This window comes from Terrapene carolina, unplaced genomic scaffold (genome assembly GCF_002925995.2).
Source record: "Terrapene carolina triunguis isolate 2854851 unplaced genomic scaffold, T_m_triunguis-2.0 Scaffold95, whole genome shotgun sequence".
Taxonomy (NCBI): domain Eukaryota; kingdom Metazoa; phylum Chordata; order Testudines; family Emydidae; genus Terrapene; species Terrapene triunguis.
In genome coordinates this window covers 32,109,242-32,116,796 of record NW_020664446.1, presented here as the reverse complement: position 1 = coordinate 32,116,796, position 7,555 = coordinate 32,109,242, and positions in this window count along the sequence as shown.

Sequence of the window (7,555 nt, the reverse complement as noted above, 5' to 3'; positions counted from 1 at the left end):
TGCTTCAGTGTAGATACTACCTGCACTGATGGGAGGAGTTCTCCCATCAGTATAGATAATCCACCCCCCTGAGAGGCCTAGCATTGTCTGCAACAGGGGTTAGGTTTAGTTGGCTTAACTGCGCCATTCAGGGGTGTGGATTTTTCACATCTCTGAGGCCTGGTCTACACTACGAGTTTAGGTCGACTTTAGCCGCGTTAAATCGAATTAAGCCTGGACACGTTCACACGACGAAGCCCTTTCTTTCGACTTAAAGGGCCCTTTAAACCGGTTTCTTTACTCCACCTCCGACGAGGGGATTAGCGATAAAATCGGCCTTAGGGGGTCGGAATTGGGGTAGTGTGGACGGAATTCGACGTTATTGGCCTCCGGGAGCTATCCCACAGTGCTTCATTGTGACCGCTCTGGACAGCACTCTCAACTCAGATGCACTGGCCAGGTAGACAGGAAAAGCCCCGCAAACGTTTGAATTTCATTTCCTGTTTGCTCAGCGTGGAGAGCACAGGTGACCACACAGAGCTCATCAGCACAGGTAACCATGATGGAGTCCCAGGATCGCAAAAGAGCTCCAGCATGGACAGAACGGGAGGTACGGGATCTGCTCGCCATATGGGGAGACGAATCAGTGCTGGCTGAACTCCGAAGCAGTAAACGAAATGGCAAAATATTAGAAAAGGTCTCCAAGGCCATGAAGGACAGAGGCCATAACAGGGACGCACAGCAGTGCCGCGTGAAAATTAAGGAGCTAAGGCAAGCCTACCACAAAGCCAGAGAAGCAAACGGAAGGTCCGGGGCAGAGCCGCAAACATGCCGCTTCTACGCGGAGCTGCATGCCATTCTAGGGGGTGCAGCCACCACTACCCCAACCGTGTGCTATGACTCCCTCACTGGAGAAACACACAGGGAAGCGGGTTCGGGGTACGAGGAAGATGAGGATGGAGAAAATGTAGATAGCTCACAGCCGCAAGGAAGCGGAGAAACCGGTTTCCCCAACAGCCAGGATATGTTTATCACCCTGGACCTGGAACCAGTAACCCCCGAACTCACCCAAGGCGTGCTCCCAGACCCTGAGGGCACACAGGGGACCTCTGGTGAGTGTACCTTTGTAAATATTACACATGGTTTAAAAGCAAGCGTGTTTAATGATTAATGATTAATTTGCCCTGGCAATCGCGGCCAGTACAGCTACTGGAAAAGTCTGTTAACATGTATGGGGATGGAGCGGAAATCCTCCAGGGACATCTCCAGAAAACTCTCCTGGATGTACTCCCAAAGCCTTTGCAAAAGGTTTCTGGGGAGGGCTGCCTTATCCCGTCCGCCATGGTAGGACACTTTACCACGCCAGGCCAGTAGCATGTAGTCTGGAATCATTGCATAACAAAGCATGGCAGCGTATGGTCCCGGTGTTTGCTGGCATGCAGACAACATCCATTCCTTATCGCTCTTTGTTATCCTCAGGAGAGTGATATCATTCACGGTCACCTGGTTGAAATGGGTCAATTTTATTAAGGGGACATTCAGAAGTGCCCATTCCTGCTCTGCTGAACAGAAATATTCCCCGCTGTTAGCCACGCGGTGGGGGGGGAGGGGTGAAGTGATCATCCCAGAAAATTGGGTGTGTGGGGGAGGGGAGTTAGTTGGGTTTGTGCTGCATGTTAACCCTGAAACCTCAGCCCCTCCTTTTACATTGCAAACCCATTTTAAATGGCCAACCCAACGCGTGCTTGGTATGGGAAATGAGAGCACTACTGTTTGAAACCATTCCCATATGTTAAGAAGGTTAAAAAAGCCAAAAGACTGTGTCTTACCATGGCTGCCTGCAAGCTGAAATCTGTGGCCTGGCACTGCGTGAGTGATCTCTCACACCAAACCGGCAGGCCCTCAATATAAGAGGAAAAATGCGACCTTGTAACGAAAGCACATGTGCTGTGTAATGTGAACAGCAAAATTTAACGTGAAAGAGTGTACCCATTGTTCTCTAAAATGTGTCTTTTTTAACCACCTCTCCCTTCTCCTCCACCAGCTGCAAATGTTTCTCCTTCACAGAGGCTAGTGAAGATTAGAAAGAGAAAACGTAGGACGCGTGATGACATGTTCACAGAGCTACAGATGTCCTCCCACGCTGACAGAGCACAGCAGAATGCGTGGAGGCAGTCAATGACTGATTACAGAAAAGCACAATATGAACGAGAGGAGAGGTGGCGTGCTGAATCACGGGATGAACAGAGCAAGTTGCGGGCTGAAGATGATAGGTGGCGTCAGCTTGCAGACAGAAGGCAAGAGTCGATGCTCCGGCTGCTGGAGCATCAAACTGATATGCTCCAGCGTATGGTTGAGCTGCAGGAAAGGCAGCAGGAGCAGAGACTGCCGCTACAGCCCCTGTGTAACCAACAGCCCTCCTCCCCAAGTTCCATAGCCTCCTCACCCAGACGCCCAAGAACACGGTGGGGGGGCCTCCGGCCACCCAGTCACTCCACCCCAGATGATTGCCCTAGCATCAGAAGGCTGGCCTTCAATAAGAGTTAAAGTTTTAAACTGCAGTGTGTCCTTTTCCTTCCCTCCTCCCCCACCCATCCCGGGCTACCTTTGCAATTATCCCCCTAGTTGTGTGATGAATTAATAAAGAATGCATGAATGTGAAGTAACAATGACTTTATTGCCTCTGCAAGCGGTGCTCGAAGGGGGAAGGGGAGGGTGGGGTGGTTGGCTTACAGGGAAGTAGAGTGAACCGGGTGGGGGGGGGGGCGGAGGATTCATCAAGGAGAAACAAACAGAAGTTTCACACCGTAGCCTGGCCAGTCACAAAACTCGTTTTCAAAGCTTCTCTGATGCGCACCGCACCATGCTGTGCTCCTCTAACCGCCCTGGTATCCGGCTGCGTGTAATCAGCGGCCAGGCGATTTGCCTCAACCTCCCACCCTGCCATAAATGTCTCCCCCTTACTCTCACAGATATTGTGGAGCGCACAGCAAGCAGCAATAACAATGGGGATATTCTTTTCGCTGAGGTCTGAGCGAGTCAGTAAGCTGCGCCAGCGCGCTTTTAAACGTCCAAATGCACATTCCACCACCATTCGGCACTTGCTCAGCCTGTAGTTGAACAGGTCCTGACTCCTGTCCAGGCTGCCTGTGTACGGCTTCATGAGCCATGGCATTAAAGGGTAGGCTGGGTCCCCAAGGATCACGATAGGCATTTCAACATCCCCAACGGTTATTTTCTGGTCCGGGAAGAAAGTCCCTTCCTCCAGCTTTCGAAACAGAGCAGAGTGCCTGAAGACGCGGGCATCATGTACCTTTCCCGGCCATCCCACGTTGATGTTGGTGAAACGTCCCTTGTGATCCACCAGGGCTTGCAGCAGCATTGAAAAGTACCCCTTGCGGTTTATGTACTCGGTGGCTTGGTGCTCCGGTGCCAAGATAGGGATATGGGTTCCGTCTATGGCCCCACCACAGTTTGGGAATCCCATTGCAGCAAAGCCATCCACTATGACCTGCACGTTTCCCAGAGTCACTACCCTTGATATCACCAGGTCTTTCATTGCCCTGTCAACTTGGATCACAGCAGCCCCCACAGTAGATTTGCCCACTCCAAATTGATTCCCGACTGACCGGTAGCTGTCTGGCGTTGCAAGCTTCCACAGGGCTATTGCCACTCGCTTCTCAACTGTGAGGGCTGCTCTCATCCTGGTATTCTGGCTCTTCAGGGCAGGGGAAAGCAAGTCACAAAGTTCCATGAAAGTGCCCTTACGCATGCGAAAGTTTCGCAGCCACTGGGAATCGTCCCACACCTGCAGCATGATGCGGTCCCACCAGTCTGTGCTTGTTTCCCGGGCCCAGAATCGGCGTTCCATGGCATGAACGTGCCCCAGGAACACCATGATTTCCACATTGCTGGGGCCTGTGCCTTGTGAGAGCTCTATGTCCATGTCAATTTCCTCATCACTCTCATCGCCGCGCTGCAATCGCCTCCTCGGCTGGTCCTGGTTTTGCTTTGGCATGTTCTGGCTCTGCATATACTCCAGGACAATGCGCGTGCTGTTCATAGTGCTCATAATTGCCGCGGTGATCTGAGCGGGCTCCGTGATCCCAGTGCTAGCTATGGCGTCTGGTCTGAAAAAAGGCGCGAAACTAGTATCTGACGGACCAGGGGAGGGAGGGAGGGAGGGGCGAGTGACGACATGGTGTACAGGTACAGGGAATTAAAATCAACAAAGGTGGCTGTGCTTCAGGGAGAAACACAAACAACTGTCACATAGAATGGCCCCCCCCCCAAAGATTGAACTCAAAAGCCTGGGTTTAGCTGGCCGTTGATTTGATGGAGGGAGGGGGAAGCAAATGAATACAGAACAAATCTATTTTTTACATCTTAAGACGACGGTGCAGCATGACTGATAGCCCTCGGCATCTTCTGGGTGCTTGGCAGCAAATACTGGGCGCTTGGCAGTTAGTGTACTAAGACTGATAGCCACATTTTTCCTGTATGATGACAATGGCCTTCAGGCCTATTGCACGATCTGCTGCTCAGGGAAGACTCTGCTAATGTGCGATGATCCAACTTGTAATAGGACGGTTACCAGTCGTAATACACCATCTACTGCCAAAAGGCAAAAGGCAAGGGGCTGGTGCAATGCAGCCCTACGGCTGCCAGCCCCACGGCTGCCAGCACCCAGATCACCGATGAAGGCTACCAGTCATGCTGCACCATCTACCGCCAAAAGGCAGTTAGCTGCTGCTGCTGTGTAGCAATGCAGTCCCACGTCTGCTGGCACCCAGATGACATATGGTGACGGTGAGCTGAGCTGAGCGGGCTCCATGCTTGCCGTGGTATGTTGTCTGCACAGGTAACCCAGGTAAAAAGTCGCGAATCTATTGTCTGCCGTTGCTCTGACGGAGGGAGAGGGGCCTGACGACATGTACCCAGAACCCCCCGCGACACTGTTTTGCATCATTCGGGCATTGGGATCTCAACCCAGAATTCCAATGGGCGGCGGAGACTGCGGGAACTGTGGGATAGCTACCCATAGTGCAATGCTCCGGAAGTCGACGCTAGCCTCGGTACTGTGGACGCGGTCCGCCGACTAGAGCACTTAGAGCATTTTATGTGGGGACACACACAATCGGCTGTATCCAACCGATTTCTATAAAACCGGCTTCTATTAATTCGACCTAATTTCGTAGTGTAGACATACCCTGAGTGATGTAATTAAGCCAACTTAATTTTTTAGTGTAGACCAGGCCTGAATATGTTTCCCAGACCTGAAGAAGAGCTCCATGTAAGCTTGAAAGCTTGTCTCTCTCACCCACAGAAGTTGTCCAATAAAAGATATTTACCTCACCCACCTTATCTCTCTAATTAGCCAGGTTGGAATTTCTTATTCTTTATATGAATTAGAACGGGAAATCAAAGTCTAAATTGGTGCTGTGACTGGTGGAAAAATCTGCTGTATCATCTGGATCTTTTGACAGTCATCTTTGGGGGAAAATAGATGTGGAGGATGTATAGAAATTAGACAATCTTGCCTCTATTTACATAAAAAAGCTAACTTTATAAATTAAAGTGGTACTCACCACACCAAAGTAAAAGCAATTTAGTGCTGACAATGACACTTTGCCATCATAAGATGAAATGATATGTGTGACATCTGGGCCTATAGCGGCTAGAATGGATAAAAGAAGTACACTGGCAGTAACTGATGACAGCTCAGATAGAAATCCTGCTTTCCATGAGGCCCTGTAACAGTGTTCATGTAATGCAATGAATTCATAAATGTATAAAACTCCTAGGATCACTTGATTCAGTGTACATTGTTAAGGTTATTACTTCTAGTTACTTAGGTCTCTACATTTTGAATGTTAACTTCGGCATAGCAACCAGATAGGCTACAGCAACACTTAGAATGTGGATAATTCTCCTTTCTGGTAAATGAAATGTGGCAGGTGTTTTACTGTTTGGTGGTGGTGTGTGTTTGTTGATTGTTTAATCTGACTGAATGTATCTTAGCCCTTGCTCTATTTAAGGATTTTCCAGGAAAGCAACAAATAATTTTTTCTACTTTGGCAATCTGGATTTAGCGTTACCCAGCAACCGTCCTCTCTCCTTGTTTAATTGTACTGGGGTCATTTCAGTTGCCAAACGCATGCAGCCTTGGAGTGTTCTTGTTCACTTACTGTACACTGTGATATGACTGCTCTGTACTAGTGCTTGGAGTGCAATAACATCGTGAGATTAGCTATAAAACTATAAAATCCTGATTTCTTTGATGATTATTTACTCATCCAGGGTCAAATCATCCAGTGTGTATAAAAGTGCACACTAATGGGATGAGGCCCTGCAGAAAAGACAGGCGCTCCTCTGCCTATGTTCCTGTGGATCACACTGCGGCTTAGGTGGGAGATAGGTATCCAGGTACCTAGAGTGAGGCAGCTGTATGCACGCCCAGAGGCAGAAATTTAGGCACACAGGGAACTTCTACAGTGGAAAATTAGGTGCTGAGTGAGTTAAAGCATCAACAGGATTTGGCAGGAGCCAAGTGGAAATTCTGTGGATCACAGTGGAGGCTAAAACTGGGGCTTAGGCTCCTAAATCTGGGGTTTAGACACCTAAGTACTGTGCCTTTGTGAATCTGGGTCAGGAAGCTTAAATCTGAAGATATAGTGGATGGATATCCAGTGGAAGGATTCAAAGAGGAGAGTTACATGAACAAATCAAGAGGTAAGGATCATGACATTAGTAGCTGCATTTTGTATAGACAGATGGGGGTCAATGTGTGGATTTAGGAGATCAGAAAGGAGGGTGCTGTGGTAGTGAAGACAGGATATAATGATGGCCTGAACATAAGATTTGGCTGTGAGGGTGGAAAGAAAAGGAAACATTCTGGAGATTTTGAGAAGATGCTGATCAGGATTTGAATATGGTCTGGACATTTGGGGCAAGGGAGAGGCTGAGTCAAAAATAACCCTGAAATTCCAGATCTGAGTGCTGGGTAGGATGGTGTCAAAGTTAGACTCAGGACTCACAGTTTGTCAGACCACTCTGTTTTATTAGCACAGCGCTCTGCTAATAACACCCAGATAATGTGAGCACCCTCCAAGACCCATACTACCTTATTTTATACAGATAAAAAGGGCACGAACTTAACAAGAGAACAAAGAAAGCAGAACTGACAAGTTTACCCGAGGCTAGACATACATATTCAATTTTCTTATTAACTTTTACAGATCTCCGGCTGATGTTTCACCATTAGCTTAAGCGGACTCATTGTTTATGTCTTAATGTTCCTTTTCCTGACACCTGTATTTCAGCATTCCTTATTTCTGCTTAAAGGTACATACAGCATTTCTTTAATCCATTCTATTTTTACAATATAATTCATTCTATTTTCACAATCCCTCCTTTTGGTCAAGCTACGCTATGACCAACAATTATTGGGTTCCACATATTAACCGTTCTTTATCTCTTTGTTCATCAGCGATATTCAAAATCATCATATTAGCACTCTGTTTTGGGGCAGTCACCTGGGTGGCATACCTTACACAATTCTGGATACAACAGGAGA